Raw genomic sequence first — 17805 nt, 5'->3', positions numbered from 1 at the left:
CTAAAAATCTATCTAGTGCCTAGACTGCAATTAGCTGGAGGAAGCCTCTGCAAACACTACCAAATGTGCATGTTTTCTTCTAAGTAGTAAAGAAAGAAAGACAGAAAAAAAGAGAGAGAAAGAGAAAGAGAAAGAGAAAGAGAAAGAGAAAGAGAAAGAGAAAGAGAAAGAGAAAGAGAAAGAGAGAAAGAATTTACCCATAATGTATTCAGCAGCCAAGTGCTCTGAATCTCAGGTCATCTCTTTCAGAGAATTACAGTTGACCTTTCTGCATTGATAAAGGAAAGGACAACAGAAACTATTAGAATGGACTACTGAAAAAGACTTCCAGAACTGCAGCTAATGTATGTTTATAGCATTCAGATATATACCTGCTGCCCACGATATGGATGGTCCTCATTTCACAGGCCATTTAAAACTATATCTAATCTGAAAAACGTTCACAGTCTAGAATGGTCTTCTTATACAGAAAAGTGCAGTAGTCTGACATACAGACTTTGTATTCGCACTAGCAATGACTTGCCACCCAGATGTGCTCTTGTAGCCTCTGAGGGAATCCTCCAGGATGAGATGCAGCAGATGGGCAGAAGCAGCCCAGGTCTGCATTCCCTCACGCCAGCCATTGCTCTTGGCTTGTACAGCATGCTGTATGTTGGGTTACAGCTGAAATGAAGTGAGAGAGGGTTGTGTTCCAAAACGATATATTTCTCATCATATCCCCTCTTTTCCCATCAAATCTCTGAGCGAAAAGACTTTGGCATTGGCCTAGCTATCCTTGTTCGTGCACAGAATCTCTCCCTAARAGATACATATAGGTTTAAATCTTTAGCTTGAACTGCATTTTTCTCTTCCATACATGTGAGAATATCTGGCAAAACTTTGCTTCCAGCTTTAGCTTTCTGAGTCACAGAGTTTGTATTGAGCTTCTGTGGTCATCAAGTTGATGCAGAAGGTTYTATCCCAAGAGGTAGTAGCCTTCTTCTGCTAACGATTCACAGAATCACAGAATGTTTAAGGTTGGAAGGGGCCTCTAGAGATCATCTAGTCCAACCTTCCTGTTCCAGCAGGGACACCCAGAGCACTGGGCACAGGGTGGCATCCAGGMGGGTTTKGAAGWYCTCCARAGAAGGAGACTCCACAACCTCCCTGGGCAGCCTTTCCATGCAATTAATCTTGTGGAGGACTATCTTACTCTATGACTGGGCTTATTTGTTTGAAGACTTCTATGATCAGGTCTAAAAGCAAGAGTAAGGACTTAAAATCCTGGTGTTGAGGCAACAACAGCCTATTTTCACYCCGAGGAAGCAGGAGGTCCTGGTAGCCAGCCTTGATCACTGTAGCATGCAGCTGAATGCCCGGCTGTAACCCCAGTTTTCTCAAGTGAGCCCCTCGCAAAGCCTGGCTCACACATGCCCTGTTCCCCACAGAAACCTCAGCCTTCAGCAAGGCCCTGAGACTGCCCACAAACCCAGTGCTTGTGACTGGGACTTGCAGAAGCCAAAAAGCAGTGTGGGGCATTGCTTCAGTTCCACTGGGGAATAGCAGGTCTAGGCCCAGTTTAACCCCARAGTTGGTAGGCATGTTAAATAGGCAAGTTCCTCTTGCACAAAGCCTGATCTAAGTCCCCTTAGTAGTCCATYCCTCCCAGCAAGGGGAACACCAAATTTAAGAGTCTCCTCGCAATTGGGCAAGACCATGAAGCAGCTCTGTGCTAGCAGGAGATGGACATCCAAGGGCAAAAATAGATGCAAAGCTGTCAGAAAAAAAAAAAAAAAGTTTTTGAGGGAACTGAGGCATCTGAACAGGCTCTGAGGGTTTCAGTAATGTCTACAGATGCCAAGACCCTTTTTTTGGATTTAACCCTTAGTTTTAGCTGGTGTTCAGAATAGTGATCTAGCTGCCAAGGGTACAAAATCGGGTTGCTGAAGGTGATCAGAGCACGGTCTGGGGGATCTGATGAGTCCCTTCTATAGATGGCACTGCAATGTACCAAATGCTTCACTTCTATTCCTGTGGCTTCTGATGCTATCAGCACTCATGACCCCTTGAGAAAGCAACAACCGCGGCTAAAAAAATGCACCTTAAACACTACAAGAGTGATTTCTAGTCTTAAGAACATTACATCATTACATGGGATCAGATCATGTAGTGATCTAGTCAGTACCCAGACATGGCAAACAACAACACCCTAAGGTAAAATATGTAATGAAAATATACCTAGAATGTATCTGCTTGCAYGCTGTATCAGCTTCCAGGGAGCTGAGGCTGAAGACACCAAGAAGAGATGATATCTTTTGTTTAACATCCCTTGACGGACTTTTATTTGGTGAATTTCTTCAGTTAGTTTTTCACCTATATACATTTTAAATCCATATAAACCTTGGCTGAAACATAACTTCTTTCTTTTCTCCAGGCTGAACATACAGCCAAATGCCTTGTAGGATATTTTAAGGAGTTAGCACGGGAATGATTATCTTTTTGAGTAGGAACCAGTTGAGAACTATTTACAAATGACAAGACATACACAGATTCCTTCATTATCTTTCTTTTTAAATATAACTTAGGGATGAATACACATATAAATGACACAATATCAGAATCATTAATATTGATGTTAATAGTCAGTAATCTACCAAACATCATTCTCACAAACACCAGGGATAAGACATCAGTTCACTCAGTTCCATTAGTAACAGCAAAACATTTCTGAAAAATATCATTGTTTGGAAACACTCKCCAAAAAAGGAGATTCCAAGTTAATTCATTGAATTTACAGGAGTATCAACAAATTATCTTGATTTACAGAGCTAAAATCCTTTGTGAAACCCACAAAGACAACTCAACAGTGTGGCTTTTCCTTAGATCACTAGGCTCACCTTACTGCACAGTGGGCTTTGGAAGTATTACAGATAGCAAGATCCTGAAAGCAAAGCAACAAGCAGTTGCAGACATAGCAGACAAGCAGACATACCGAGATGCTTCACAACCCACACACTGTGATAAACACATCATTCTATTTTAAAGCATAAAGAAAGGTRTATTTCTACATAATACAGCTGTTTCAACATTTCTTCAAAAAATTCTATATTCTTTCTTCAGTAACCTCAAAATATTTTTAAATTGTTTTAAAAGCAGTATCAATATTCTGATTCCATCCTCAGAAGTAACTTTAGTTGCACATATAGTTTTAAGATAAATTGCTGTTATATATTTTTATTAAATTTTTCTTTTCAACTATACTCCTACTATTGACTAAAAAATTTAACTTGTAAGTATCTACTAAAAAGACACATTTGTTTATCATTCTGAAATTTACTTTGGTATTCTTCAAAAGTAAATATGTAGGTCATAAATGTATACAATCACCAAGGCAGATTTATGATTMTGATTATGAAGAAATAGGCTGTAGTTTATACCTGATAAGAATATTCTATTTATTATATAGAAAGTAAAAGATTTATTATGTGCTTAAGCATTTATTTTCTTTTTTTTGGTTGTTTTTTTGTTTTTTTTTTTTTTTTTGGTTGCTTTTTTGTTTTCTGTAAAGCATATGTTAACTATATTGTAACCAATGAAAAACTTTAAAGGATTTTGAAATTCAGTCTTAATTTTTGCCATTGCTCAGCATGTTAAAAGTTATGGATATCTGTCAATATAAACATCTCTTTGCACACTTCTGAGTGGTGTTTCTGCAGGAAGAAATTAATCATACGATAGCTAATCAAAAAGACCACAACCTTCAAATGCAGAATAGAAAATAAAGCAATTTCAATTCATGCATCCAGGGCCAGAAGTTCAAGAGGAAGATAAGAAGTAAATCCTAGAAGTTATGATGTGCATCATATTTTCCCTGTTTTATAGCCTCCTCTTTTGGATTGTCAAATTCCTCTGGAAGTAAACAGTCTTCATAAAAACCTCCATCTCTCTCTCTGCTGTGAATTTACAGTCTTCAGAATTAGGACCTTTAAAATTGCCCTGTGCCACGTGCTCTAGGTGACCCTGCGTGTGCAGGGATGTTGGACTAGATGAACTCTGAGGTCCCTTCCAACCTTAAGCATTTTATGATTCAAAATAGGAATATATTTTTAAAAGTCAGTATGCTCTTGYCATAAGCAGAGTGCAGTAGAATCAGTAAAAAACAACAGATGTCCTTATACTACACATGTAATAGGTGGTTCTCCTCCTTCTCCCTCACAGCTCCTTTTCACCTGCCCAAGGGATGAAGGCCAGGTCTTGCCATCTTACTCTTTCCCCTGCTTTGCTTCTGAAGTTCCTATACAGACTTCATTCACAGGTCCTCAGAAAGCAGAAGCAAAGCARCCCTAAGGACTAGCAGGCCCCAAGGAACCCCAGTTTATATCATCAATGCAGGAATACTGCATTGCTATCAGCTATCCCAAAACACAGAGGCAGCACTGGCTCCTGGCAGGATAGCAAAGGGACAGAGTTTCAAGAGCTCCCACAGTTGATACTCCATCATCCTGCACTGTTGAAAAATCTTCTGCTATATAGAACTATTTGCGTGTCTTTTCCTACCCAATGGGTCGAAGATCCCCCCAGATCCCCAACAAAATTYAAGGGCCTTTATCTCAGAAGGGTTCATGATTCTCCAGTTTTGCTGAGGCATGTAAGATGCTGATCAGCCTCACAGGGTTCTCCAAAGGCTGATTCTCCTTTCCTCCCATCTTCACCTCAAACTGCTACATTTTGGTTGCAAAATGATCTGCATTACCTGGCTGGCCACTTTCYTCTGCCACATCAGGAGTTTGTGTGATGGGCGTTTCCACCAGTGGCCTGAAAGTGCCAGTCAACAGGTATTAACTATTGTTTCAATGGCATGGATATCAACTCTCAGAAAGTCCTTCCAATTCCCCTGATTACCTGTTTTAGTTTTCATGAYCTTTGGGCTTCTTTAGAAGGCCCAGAGACAAGCACTAGTGTTTCTAAATTGGAAARAAACTCCAGACACTTCTGCTGGCCAGACAGAAAGACATAATTACAAAGTAGTAATAAGAGAAACTTATAAAAATAACTTTAAAGGGGTTTTTTTTTCCTATTTTGCTTTTTTAAGGGCAGCCCTCATTAACTATTTGGCTGTATATTCAACAGCAGTGATTACTTGGCACTCATCACTTCTACTTTTTTTTTTATTTTTCTGGGTGGGCAGCTCTTGTATAATAAATCATTCACCAGTTCAGACAGTGGTTCAATAAAGTGCAATATCCTCTTCCCCAGCAGTTTATCAACATGGACACATAGGAGATGTGTATGTCTACACGGTCTAGCAGATAGACCTGCGTCACTATGGCTGTTCCCGAAGTAGGCTGGAGGAGAGCCAGCTCTGCTCCAAAAGCTGATCCAATGCACRTGGACTCTTGCTAATAAGCCCAAGGGGCTTGTTAACTCAGGCTCCGTGRCACAGTAATGTAATGGCAGGTTAGGAGCTGGCTCACACCTGACCAGCCTGCAGCAAGAGCAGCATGAACTTATGTCTAGGTTAGAAGGAACACAGTGATCACCTTTGCATGAAGTCTTCCTGTCCTGCAAGGTGCAGAAGGCCTTGCTGGACTCATATTTTTCCGATAGGACATTCTACCTTGCAAATTCTTTTTGACTTTGGGCACATTGCTGATTTTGATGTCCCGATGGTTATGAATATCCTACCATGTGGCATCTGTGACAACGTGACTGATGCCATCTCTCCCCAGAATGGAACCTGTTGTACTAAGGCACCTCCAGAGGCTTTGATGAGAGTCCTGTTCGGCAGAGCTTGCTGGACTGCAGCAGATCAYGGAGCAAGGCAGCCTGCTTTTAGGGAATAAACTCACCTCACACCTCACACTATTTGTCTCTCTCTCCTTTCAAGTGGCACACAATCCTTTGCTAAATATTGTCCTTTAGAAATACAACGTATAGAAGAAAATTTTTCTAAATAGACATCTGTCATGAACTAAATTACAATGCTGATAAATAAAATACACTGTTTTCCTATGGAAGTCATTGTTTTTCTCTTTAGCTTTTTCTCACTTTTTTATTTTTTACTTTTTTTTCTCCTATTTTCTTTTTCCTTCCCACTTTCCACTTTTAGATTCCTATTTCATCATCTTGAGTAAATGAATATTCCAATTCATTGTGCACCAGCTAGTGTCCCACACATGTTTGGATCAAGCCCAGTGCTAATTTTTGATATCCGTTTCCCTCTTTTGATTTGCTCAACAGCAAAAGTTACTAAGAAAAGAAAAGAGACAATATCATTCACTACTTCTTTCTGGATGATGCAATGTCGGCTAAAATTAAAGGCTAAATGTGTTGCAGTTTTTTTCCCCAGGTTATCAGCATCCAGAATGGACATCAGAATGCAATAATTTATTTTGGAAACCAAGTCCTACTTCTTTTTCCAAATATAACTCCATTTTAGAAATTTGATTTTCATCCCAGTTTGGCAAAAGTTTCTGGTTGCATTCATGGCATGCTGACTTGTAGTCATAGCATGCTGACTGTGAGTCTCCCCATCCTCCTAATAACACAGCTCTGTAGCACTCACCTGAGGCTACTGCTTGCTGCACAGGTCTGTAGGCAGCTGGGCAACTACGGAAGCTCCTGGCTGTGCTTCTTTACTCAAACTGAGCCTACACAGGCTCAGCTGCACCAACTGAACTTGCTCATCAAGTCCAAGGAAGTTAGCTGACTCAAAAGAGCCTCTTTCTAGGTGATGGCACTGTGAAAGAAGTGTTTAGGAGCATCTCTCCGGGAGTGCCAAAATCCATCCTCTGTGCAATGCCTCTCCTCACTCTGAAAGATGAGTAATTTGTGCTTGCTTGAAAATTTGCTCAGGAGGGCAAATGTGTAGGAAGACTAGTGGCTGGATGGCAACAGCGAAAGGTACCATATTTAAGTGAGCAGAGTGTAAAATATCTGGAAGATTATTGCCGGTATAAATGCAGGTGGAGACTGCAGGTGGAGATTCCTGCTCTGTATTTGATCGGGTTTGGAAGAATACTCTGGTTCCACTTCCAGTCTTTCAATTGCCAAAAAAAAAAAAAAAAAGAAAAAGAAAAAAAGAAAAAGAAAAAAAAAAGAAAAGTAACTGAAAAGCAGTTAAACTCAGAAGAAAACTGGAAAGAAATTACAGTTCTGCCTTTTTCAACTCCTTCCAGATGAACATACACTCTAAAGAAACCGGGCTTCACATTGGCAGGTACACAAACCTCCAAGCATCGCTCCTCCACCAATGTGCTTTTGTTTTAGCAGCCTAAAAAGATCATTGATAGTAGCTGGTGAAAGACACATTGTGTGGCCACATCCCTTTCCCGACTGCAACTGGTAAGGGAGTAAAGCTGCACAGGGAATAAGGAGCACCTTGGGGAAGCCACAGTCTCCTTTCAAGTCCTATTTCAGTCTCTATTTTTTGTGTGTGGTCTTTTTATTTTTTCTTCATAGTATAATATGTTCTTCTTTCCCAGCTGTTTTCATGGTTTGTGTTCATTGAGTTGTCCCACCTCCTCCTAGGTACAAAGCAGAGGAAGGGAGAAGTAGYTGAAGTAGATAAGAGACAGGAATGGGGTTGTGAGAAGTCAGCACTGATGGACAGGAGACTATGGAAGGTTGGGATGAAATAAGCCAAGCAGGCAGAGAAAAAAAAATGATACTTGTTAAGTTCGGATCTAGGAGTTTCCTGTACTAGAGGAAAGGCAGATCTCGATGAAAACAATACGGAAAAGGAAGGAAGAGGGTGTTTGGGTGAGCAGAAGACTTGACTGTGGCTGCAGATTAAAGGAGAAGCTGAGCCAGGTTTGACATAATCATCACAGCTGTCAGTGGGGGAYGGGAAGGACAAAAGAAGAGGGGGAACCAGGTGTCAAAGGCAGAACAGAGGGCTGGGTAGGAGAAACCCACTCCTAAAAGCATATGAGCCCTCCAAAGAGAGATGCTGGTCAKTGTGCACTTTTTGTTATGCAGGGAACAGAGGAGGTGGGGACCATGCCCCATACCATGTTTTGAAAAGAGTGTTCAAGTTGGTTTTTATGGTCATTTATCCACATGACCTCTCATTTCAGATTGCCTGCGTCCAGTCTTATGAAATTCGTAGCTAGATAAAGAGCAATGTGCATAATAGCAGATCAGTTCCTGGACAGTCAACAGCTTTTAAAATCTAAAAATGTAGTTAAATGCACTGACAAACAGACAGGAAACTGACAAATGGTGCTCATGAATTCAGCTAGCAGATAAGCAATGGATGCATTAGTTTCCAAAATTCAATCTCAGGTTGCAAAACAAAGAAAAGCTTCCAAAAAAGCTTCATGTTCTCTCTACAGGTAGGGCAAGAGAAGATGATACCACTTTTCTCCAGGAAAGAGCAAATATGGATGATTCCTCCTGTAATTTTCAGGATGACATAGAGAGTTGATGCCAAGCCTGACAATATGAGTGGAAGCAGAAAGAAAGTGACTGGGATAGAAGACAGCGTGGCAGGAATAAACAAACAGGTGCTCTCAGCCAAATGCTGAACACTGCAAACGTGCCACAGCAGATGCCCTCATTAAATAAAATGCAAAGTCACAACATTTGTTTCAGTGGTGGAAAAAAATTAAAAAAAACATACTCTCATGATCTCAGAATGATAGATTTTCATGAGTAAGAAGAATAACTAAAGCTCTGGTGATGCTTTATTTTAGTCTGAAAGTTAAAACAAACAAACAAACAAACAAACAAACAAACAAACAAAAACCCCAAAACCCAAAACTCTTCAATGAACTCTGCAATGTGAACAGTCTTCCTCTGAGTCATTTTTTAAAATTAGTGTTTTTCTACCTCTTGCCTCCAAGTGGATATTTTCACCAACTCAATCTCAAAGACAGCCTGCAYGCCACACAGAGCTAAAGTATCTTTGCATGTATGCAGTTTCATCAGTGAAGAAAAAGCTAACATTTTCATAAAGATCTCTTCCACTGCTCTCCTTTGTGCTGCTAAATGCTGCTGGAAGGGTTCCTCTTGTCTGCTCACTTGTCCACCTCCCTCTGCATTCCTGCCTATACACACAGCAAGCTGTGAATGCACCTTTTCAATCTGCCAAGCGAGMGTCTCCAAATATCCTCCAGCAGGATTAATACCTGCTAAGAGGTGCTAATGCTGAGGATGGCTTTATAGCAGGGCTGCCTGGCTCCTGCATCTCTGCCAGACAGTCAAAATCACAGAATAACAGACCGGTCAAGGTTGGAAGAAATCCAAGGATGTGAGTTAATCTAGTCCAACCCCCTGCTCCAGCAGGGACACTGAGATCACAGGGCACAGGGTGGCATCCAGGTGGATTTGGAAGATCTCCAGAGAAGGAGACTCCACAACCTCCCTGGGTAGCCTGTGSCAGGGCTCTGTCACCCTCACTAGAAARTAGYTCTTCCTCACATGGAGATGGAACTTCTGGTGTTTCAGTTTGTACCCATTACCCCTCGTCCTGTCACCGGCCACCACTGAGAAGAGTTTGGCCTCTTCCTCCCTACATTCTTCCTTCAGGTATTTGTACACGCTGATCAGATCCCCTCTCAATCCTCTCTTCTCCAGGTTCAACAGGCACAGCTCACTTGGTCTTTCTTCATAAGACAGATGCTCCAGACCCTTGTCATCTTTGTCACTCTACGTTGGACCCTCTCGAGAAGCTCCACATCCSTGTTATACTGCGGAGCCCAGAACTGCACCCAATACTCCAGGTGCAGCCTCACCAGAGCTGAGTAGAGGGGCAGGATCCCCTCCCTTGACCTGCTGGCGACACTGCTCCTGATGCAGCCAGGATCCCAGCCACAGCTCCCTGGGGCTCATCCTCAGCCTCATCACAGCTCGCAGGCTGCGTTTTCGAGCAGGCTCTACTCCAAAATGCTTTACACAGCTCTGTCCTGCATGTGAGCATCCCCATTCTATACTCTAGAGAATACGGGAATTCCAAGCTGTATTTATTAAATAAGTATCATACGGACTCAAGTTCTCTGTGTGACATTCAGCGGTTTGCTGAAGGGACTAAAAGGGCGAGCAAACTGATGAAATGTATCAAAGTGCTTGAGCAAACAGTTGAGAAGATATTTAGTCAGAGCAGCCTGCTTGTGGCTCAGTGCAGATTTTTTCCTACATCTAGCCTTGGATGATGCAACATGCCAAAATATGAGGATGACAGCCTGGTAAAAAAAGGAAAATCTGCTCAGAGAACATCAKTCAGGACAGAGAGATTGCTAAGAAGGAGACAGAAAACCCTGGGGCTAGTAGGGTATCTTAACATCTAAACAAGCCAACTGGGCTTCTTGGTTTAAGGAGAGTTTATGAAAGCTCACAAAATACAAGCTAATATGGCAGGTAAAATAGAAATAGAGGAGTCTCTGATGTGCCATCATTTGTTCTTTGCTCCATATATTTTGGTAAGAGAGTAATTGCTCTGAAGAGGGGGTGCCTGTGTTACTGTGAACACACCATGTCAGATATTCCCTGCAGGTTTATTGTCAGGCTAACACAACCAGAAAACGGACCAAGAGCACGAATGTCCCATCTATGTGTAGCTCCCCAGAGAGCTCAGTGTGGAAATCCAGCCCCTTTCCTGGAAGGAGACACGTTATAGAGACAAAAATTGTCCACGATGCATTTTGCTTGCTGAGAGATCTCTATTGCTACTGTGAAAAAAATCAGGCTTGCTGTGACACAAATCAGGTCTCATTAACCCCTGCTCCTGGTTTCCAAGAGGCTTAAACAGTCCATAATTTCTTTAGGGTATAAGCATGAACAGGACAGTTTTTCTTCCAAGATGAGGAAACTGAATTGGGCAGGAGACTGAACTATGTGATAAAAGTTGAACCTCCACTGTACCCAAAACTACCTTGATGAAAACCTCTTTCTTCTTACTTCATTCAGCAGCAAAGATCCTGGACAAGCAACAACCATTTGCTTATAACTTCCCTATAACAATTATATTGCACATTTCYCCACATCTAGTATGCAATTACATGTGCACAAGTGCAGTCTTCTTTTGRGAAGGGTGACTGCATCTATATAAAATACATGGAGCTTGACCTCTGTGGTTGCCTCTCTATAGCTTTTCCCCCCATCTAATGAGTGCCAATGTAAGTTTGTTACCAGCCGATGATCACTGCTGAGATACTAGAGTGAGTTTTATTGAAAAAGAAAACCAAGAAGCAAAACTGAGACATTTGTTTTAAAAAGAGGAGAGTTCTGCAAACAGCTGCAGGGAAAAGATCAGAATTTTGACGCTGTTCCAAAGTCCACTGCCTAACTGGAGCAACGGGGGATGGCTACGTTGCTGATGGTGTTGTTGGTCAGAGTAGTAGGGTCCCTTCCAACCCTAAGGATTCTATGACTCTATGATATTAGGAAAACATTGCTGGGGTGCCAAAGCTGCTTATTTTCATATTTTGCCTGTAAGTAGTTGCTAGGGTGGCTGCAAAAGGGAAAGGAAAATCTTGACAAACCTACAACTGATATTCAAGGGGCTTAGAGAAAACTGCAACTCCGCAGGCAGATGGTGGTTAATAAAAAAACACCAAGCAGCAAGCTGGGCTGATGCTGGGATTGTGTTTCCATGGGAACAGGGAGGCAGGGATGCTGCCTAGTGCTTGACCAAATGGGAAGCAAGTTCAGGATTAGGATTAGAGAAGAAGTGGCCGGATTCCTGCTGCCAATCAAATGGTGTTTTTATAGCCCTGAMTGCAAGACAAGGCTCTCCAAGGGACCACACCAGCCCTGTATCCGTGCTCCTTCTCTGTAAATTTCCTCAGTTTGAGTCCCCTGAAGAAGCAAAGAATTCAGCATGTGGCTTGAGTGCTCAGTGACAGCAGCTTTGTACAAGGAAGGAGYGTCAACTGTCCCGCTTAGGCCCGAGTTAGTGCTGCTCTCTGTACCAAGCAGGAGCTTCGCACTACACCGGGAACCTCGGCTCTCCTCTAGCTCTTCCAGGTCTCTAAGAGGTGACACTGGCCACTGTCACAGAGCAGAAACGTGGCGCGTCATGACCAGGAATCCCCCTAAAAACGCACCTCCCCTTGGTAGCGCCTCATTTCCAGCACTGTCTTTGTAAGCATGACCAAATACAAGCCAGTATTTTGGCCGATCCTTCAAAAACCTAGGGATGGACAGATGGATATTGGTAGCATTTGACTTTAAAAACACCGTGTATTTTTTTTTTCTTTCTCCACAGTTTCCAGAAACTTCTATAGGCAACCTCGGGCTCTTTCTGCCAGAGCTGGGACCAGTGGCGCGGCCCAGGCTAGGCCGGCGAGTCTCTGCAGGAGCTGCTTTGCCTCCCTCACATAACGAGCAGGGCGATACTCATGGGGTGCCTGTGAGCGCAGCCACCTGGGTGCCTCGCTGCCCGGTGCCTCGCTGGGTGCCTCGCTGCCCGGCCGTGCTGGGCATCCCCGTGAGAGCCGGGGCCGCCGCGGCGCCTCCCCGCAGCTCCCGCCGCGGGGGCCTGGGCACGGGGCGGGCGCGGGGAGAGGGGGCCGGGCGCGCGCTGCGCGGGCGCGGAGGCGGCGCGGGCATTTGCACGGGCTGCGGGCAAAGCGGCTTCTCGCGGCTGCTTTATTTTTAGCCGGCGGCTCTGCAGGCGGGGAGGCAGCAGCGAGCTCGGCGCGGCAGCAGCAGCAGCAGCAGCGGCAGCAGCCCCGGGGTCGCCGCAGGCAGCGGGGCTGCAGAGCCGGCTCCGCGCGGGGCGCAGCCGGCAGCGGCCTCGCGGCGGGCGGCCGGGCGGCTCGCTCCGTGCCCGGGCACGGCGGGGAGCCGCCACCAATGGCCGGCGCGCGGCTGGAGCTGCACGAGCCGCCGCCGGAGCCGCCGCAGCCCGAGCTCGCCTTCGGCGAGGCTCAGAAGTGGATCGAGGTGAGCCCGCCCGCCGGGGCGCGTGCGGGGGTCCCCACGTGTGTGTGTCTATATGTGTGTGTACCTGTGGGTCTGTGCATACGTGTGGCTGTGCATGTGTGTGGCTGTGCATGTTTGTGCATACGTGTGGCTGTGCATATGTTTATCTATGCATACGTGTGGCTGTGCATATGTATGTCTGTGCATATATGTGCGTGTCGCGCGTCCTGCTTCCACCGGGGACGCCGCGGCTGCTGATGCAGTTTCTCCCCTCTCGCCGGGGCTCCGAGACTGCGGGCGTTTTCGTTCCTGCCGCGCTCCCTCGGCCGGCCCGCAGCCTCCCGCCGCCTCCCGCACTGCGCTTAATCCCKTAATCGCATCTGCCCCTCGCCGGGCTGCGCTGCCCGAGCGGCTCCAAACGGGAGCAGGTGCGAGCGGAGCGGAGCGGGCGCGGAGGGAGCCGGGGGGCGCAAGGACCCCCGTCCCGCCGCCCCGGGGAGGGTCCCCCGGGACGGGGGCTCCCGCGGCAGCGCTGCAGCCCCGGGGCCCAGAACTGCGGCCTCGCTCTTCACGGGGCGGAAAAACGAGTCCCGGCGCTCGGGTTATAAATGCGAGGACAGGCAGGTGGTGGGTGAAATTTAATAGTTAAATATTTAGGCGTGTAACAATAGAGGCACTTTAAATAGCCTCTTCATCTGCTTGCTGGTACAGAATGCGCACGAAGGTGGTGCAAACCAAGCTCCCTTCAGCCACGGGCTTTCCGATTAATCTGCAGCTTTTAGTAAGCCTCGGTAGCTGGGGTTTCCAGCAGGGTTGAGGCAGATTGTTATGAACTTTATTTAATTATTTATTTATTTTCCTTTAAATCTGGGGAACACTTCAGGCGCTTGAGTTGCAGTTTCTCAGTATATCAAGAGTAATGGTTTACTCCAGCCCCAGCGAGAAAGGTAATGCTGTGTCAGCCCCCAGTGAGTCTGTGCCGCCGCGGTAAAGCTGCCTGGTGTCGGGCCACAAGGACAATAGGAACCTGAGGAAGGGCTTTTGTGGCTGTGAAAGGTGAGTGGACAGGGAAATGACAGACTACAAGAGGGAAAGTGGAATATAAATGAATGCCAGTTGTCTCGGGAAGGTGAATACTGTGGTTTCTATTTATCCTTCCCTATAATACAGGATCGAGGGACAGGCTCGGCGCTTTGCTATCCGCACAGTGCAGTTCTGCTGCCTGCTAATGAAGGCAGGAGCTCAGCGGCTAAGCACTTCTTTGTAGGTAAAGAAGCTGCCAGCAGTGTCTCGGGGCAGAGTAATCATTAAGGGARAATAAATCTTCCTGTTTAAGAGTAGAAACTTGTGGATCAGGTGGAAACTTCCCTCTTGGGCAGTTTATTCTGCAGTTCTCACGCCTGTTTTTGTGCGATCTAGGGCCTGATGAGAAGAGCAGAAGACTCCTGGTGCTGTCAGTGCAGGCCAGGGAGGTCCACGTGTACAGGGAAAGTTGCATGTACCTTCTTATGCCTATTTGTTCACTTTTTAATCCCTGTTTGGCTTAGGCTCTGGAAAGCAAAAGTTATTTCTTCAAAATGTCACTAGTGTTGTAGGTATCATCATTCAGTGAGTCAAGCCCGATTTATGTGGGTGAAAACCAAAACTTGGAAATGGGGGTCATGCTGTGCCCAGCTGTTTCATCTAGTTCTGCAATTTTCTCCAAATAACTTATTCTTGGGCTGACAGACATTAACAAATTTCTAGTGTAATGTCTCTTCCAGACCAACTCTGCCCATTTAAAATGACTTTTAGGTTAGTGAAACTCTTTTAGCATGGAGAAGACAGGCTAGTGAGGAGCTTAACATAAGTATGAGACACCTCGAAACCTGTTTTAGGATGTAATTAGTGCCACACAAGGAAATTTTAAGCCAGAGATAGAGACATCTAAGAAGCTCTGAGCTTGCTGTACATCTTGATTTCTGAAGAATAAATAAGTTGTGTGACTCACAAGTTGGGTTCTCGTCTGCTTTAAATACTTGTTCGAGCGCCGTCAGCGTTGTGCAGCACGGATGGGAATCCACCCTGTGGCCTGCAGTGTCTTTCTCCCCTCGAGGGGCTGGAGAGGGAAGCGGCCTTCTTCTTAGGCTGGGGAGCGAAGACATCAAGGGGTGCATGCCCACATCTTCAGAAGGACTCAGGTGCTTCCCGTCATCTGGTCCAAAGGTCTCGGAAGTTCTTCTATCCCCCTTAGATGCCTAACTTTTCGCCAGAGCAGGTCTCCTGGATGCCAGGTGTTTTCTTTTTCCTCTGTCAGAATTGCTTCAATCTGGACCCTGCAGAGTAGGGGATCTAGTAGGCTTGAAGTTTGGGTGGATCCTTGTTGGGGGTTCTTCATCCCTCTGGCTCCTTATCTAGGAGCTCTGAAGCAGTAGTCCACTTGAGGGGTCCACTTGAGAAGRAAAAAGGGCCAGGGCTCCAATTCTCGCTGTAAGACTGCTTATATTTCCAACATCCTTTGTGTTTTGTGAGAATATTTCAAATGGTGATAGATTTGATGTRGTCTCTTTGTTGCAGAAGATGGGATTTTGGAATTTTATGGACTTTCAGATTCAACCAAGCCACTTGCAGTAAGAAACCAGAGTTTGGTGATGCTCACATAGTAAATTTTGCATGAATGTCAGTCGTGCCTCCCTCTCTATAACAGTAAACCAGTCCTATTATTTTAGTCTAGCTAGGCATGTGCTATTTCAGTGGAGAATGCCATCTTAATAATAAAATGAACTGTATTGGTAGCACTCAGAAGATTTAAAATAAAGGGACCAAATGAAAAAAACCTGTGAGACCGCTACATCAATCTGCATTATTAAAGGTGCAGTATCTCATTTCAATTACCACATCTCAGGTTCCCTGGAAGATTATATCAGCCTTGTGAAGTGTAATGGGTTACTACAGCAAAATAAAAAGTCTCATTTAATCTAATGTCCTGTGATCTTAAAATGTCAAGGCTCCGCAGCATGTGTCTTTAATGGATGGTTAAAAGATCATGTGTATCAACAGAGTTATTCTTGCCTCAAAGATTCATAGGCGTAATGAAGTTGCACTTAATACTGGTGTAACTCCCTGGGGTATTGTTATCTCGGGATCACACCACCTAGCCTTGCCTCATTACTATGCCTTCTCCTCCTCTTTTAGACTTGGTTCAATTAGGGATGTCTTTTCTTTGGAAACTTTGCCAGCTGATGAGAATGCTTCCTTTATAGTTGTATGGTAATAATAAGCCATGTGTGTCTCCCCTCTGTGTTCAGTATTTGTCTTYGCTGTCCCTTCAAGAGGCTAAAAGGCAATAACTTTCAATACGTCCTCCACTTTTCTACCACTGGTATTCCCTTAGACAATTCTTTTTGTTAAGGAGAAATATGCCAGCCAGAGGGGTTTGCTGGGTGTTTTTTTTTAATCTTCTTCTTCTTTTTTTTTTTTTTTTCATAGCTAAACATTTCCCTTGGTTAAAACTCTGCTACCTTCAGTCCTGAAATCTAAGTTGGCCACAGTGGGGATGCTGTTAGCAGCAGAGATGGGGTCAGATGCATTAGTGCTTCTGGATGTGTCACATCGTACAGCACTAGAGACATGTCACTTCTGCACTGCCATGCCTGTGACATGGCACCGGGATATCACACCAGGAGAGTGCCTCAGACCTAACAAGTCTTCACTTCATGTAACCATCTTGTGCTAGGGGTCTGGGAACAAGACTTCTTTAGCATGTCTCTCTGGTGGGATGAAGTGCTGAAGGCATGAGGCTTAGAACTTTCACTGCAAAAAAAATGTAATTTAAAAGGAAATGGAAGTCATTCATTGACAAAATCTATTCTTACTGCTGAAGGGACCTGACAGGACTAGCTGCTGTAGAGGTCTGGAGCTTGAGGAAGAGTGAAGGGAAACAGTGAAGAACCTTCAAAATGTGGCATGGCACTGCATGGGGTGCCCAGACTTTGAGAGACTTTAGAGATACAGATGCTTTATTTAAAAAAAAAAAAGTATTGGTTAAGCTAACTAATTTGCTATGTATATGACTAAACTGTATCCTTCAAGAATGTTTTTATTTCTTGTTATGTGTAGGCATCTACTTTTACATTGCTTTGAAGCAGACTTTGGATCCTTCTGTAGGGAATCGAATCCCTTTGGGCATTGGTAGCGTTCCTGGAACAGTGAGGCATGGAGCCAAGCTGGGATCTTCGGGTGCCACTGCAGTCTCACTGTTACTTGGGTAGGATTAGATCAAATACAAGTGCAATGAGTTGTTTTTTGCTGTGAAGACACCTGCTTATGGTGAAGGGATCCAGCTTGCAGGAAGGGTGATACATGTCTTTACAAATCCACTGAGTGAGTGGAGCAGAGATTCAGAGTTACCTTAGTAGGCTTCAGACCTTGGCCTTGAGCTTAAGAAGAGAGTTTTGGTGGATAGGGTGGGATTCAGGCATTTAASTTTCTAGATGATGAATCTGCATTAGTCACAACTCTCCCTTCATAGCAGGAGAGCTGAAGTGTCATCTCCATGCTAGTTCTTTGGACTAGAAGAAACCTGTGCAAACAGATCAGGCAATCTTGTCTCATCTGTGGACAGCTGAAGTTAGACCAGGTGCATCCTTTCCACMCTGTCTATAAGGCAGCCAAAAAGAGCCATTAGGTTTGAGACTGACTTCTGATGGATTTGAACTCAGAATAACTTGGCTGTGTAGTTAATTTGTACTGTACTTGGAGAAGAGTCCTCCCTTATTTTTATCTCTAAATCTCCTCTTAGGCAGTATTTTAAGACTGCAAACAAGGTAGATGGGATGCTCTTCATTCTGTCTAAATTAGTCATTCAGTGGAGTGAAAGCCAAATTGATTTAAAGAGGGTGGGAAGACCTGTCCAAACTCTGTGATCCGCATGTTCAAGCGGTTCAACCTTCTAGAAAGTTTTTTTTTCCACTTGTTTGG

General features: G+C 44.5%; 1 protein-coding gene across 4 annotated transcripts in view; it reads left to right on the top strand.

Moving 5' to 3' along the window:
* The first annotated feature begins 12779 nt into the window (after positions 1–12779).
* The window catches only part of LIMCH1 (LIM and calponin homology domains 1), a 159703-nt gene continuing 154677 nt past the window's right edge, over positions 12780–17805 (top strand). For 3 of the 4 annotated variants that reach the window (XM_026037423.1, XM_026037422.1, XM_026037420.1), the window contains exon 1: positions 12781–12867. The gene's annotated coding sequence lies outside the window, so the exon portion shown is untranslated. Of the gene's footprint in view, positions 12868–17805 lie in introns of all 4 variants that reach the window. The other variant, XM_026037419.1, reaches the window with a different exon arrangement.

This window comes from Nothoprocta perdicaria, unplaced genomic scaffold, assembly GCF_003342845.1.
Source record: "Nothoprocta perdicaria isolate Ctin4 unplaced genomic scaffold, notPer1 scaffold_2, whole genome shotgun sequence".
In the NCBI taxonomy this organism is placed as follows: domain Eukaryota; kingdom Metazoa; phylum Chordata; class Aves; order Tinamiformes; family Tinamidae; genus Nothoprocta; species Nothoprocta perdicaria.
Note: the sequence above shows the minus strand (reverse complement) of the source record. Positions and strands in the feature narration are given on the sequence as shown.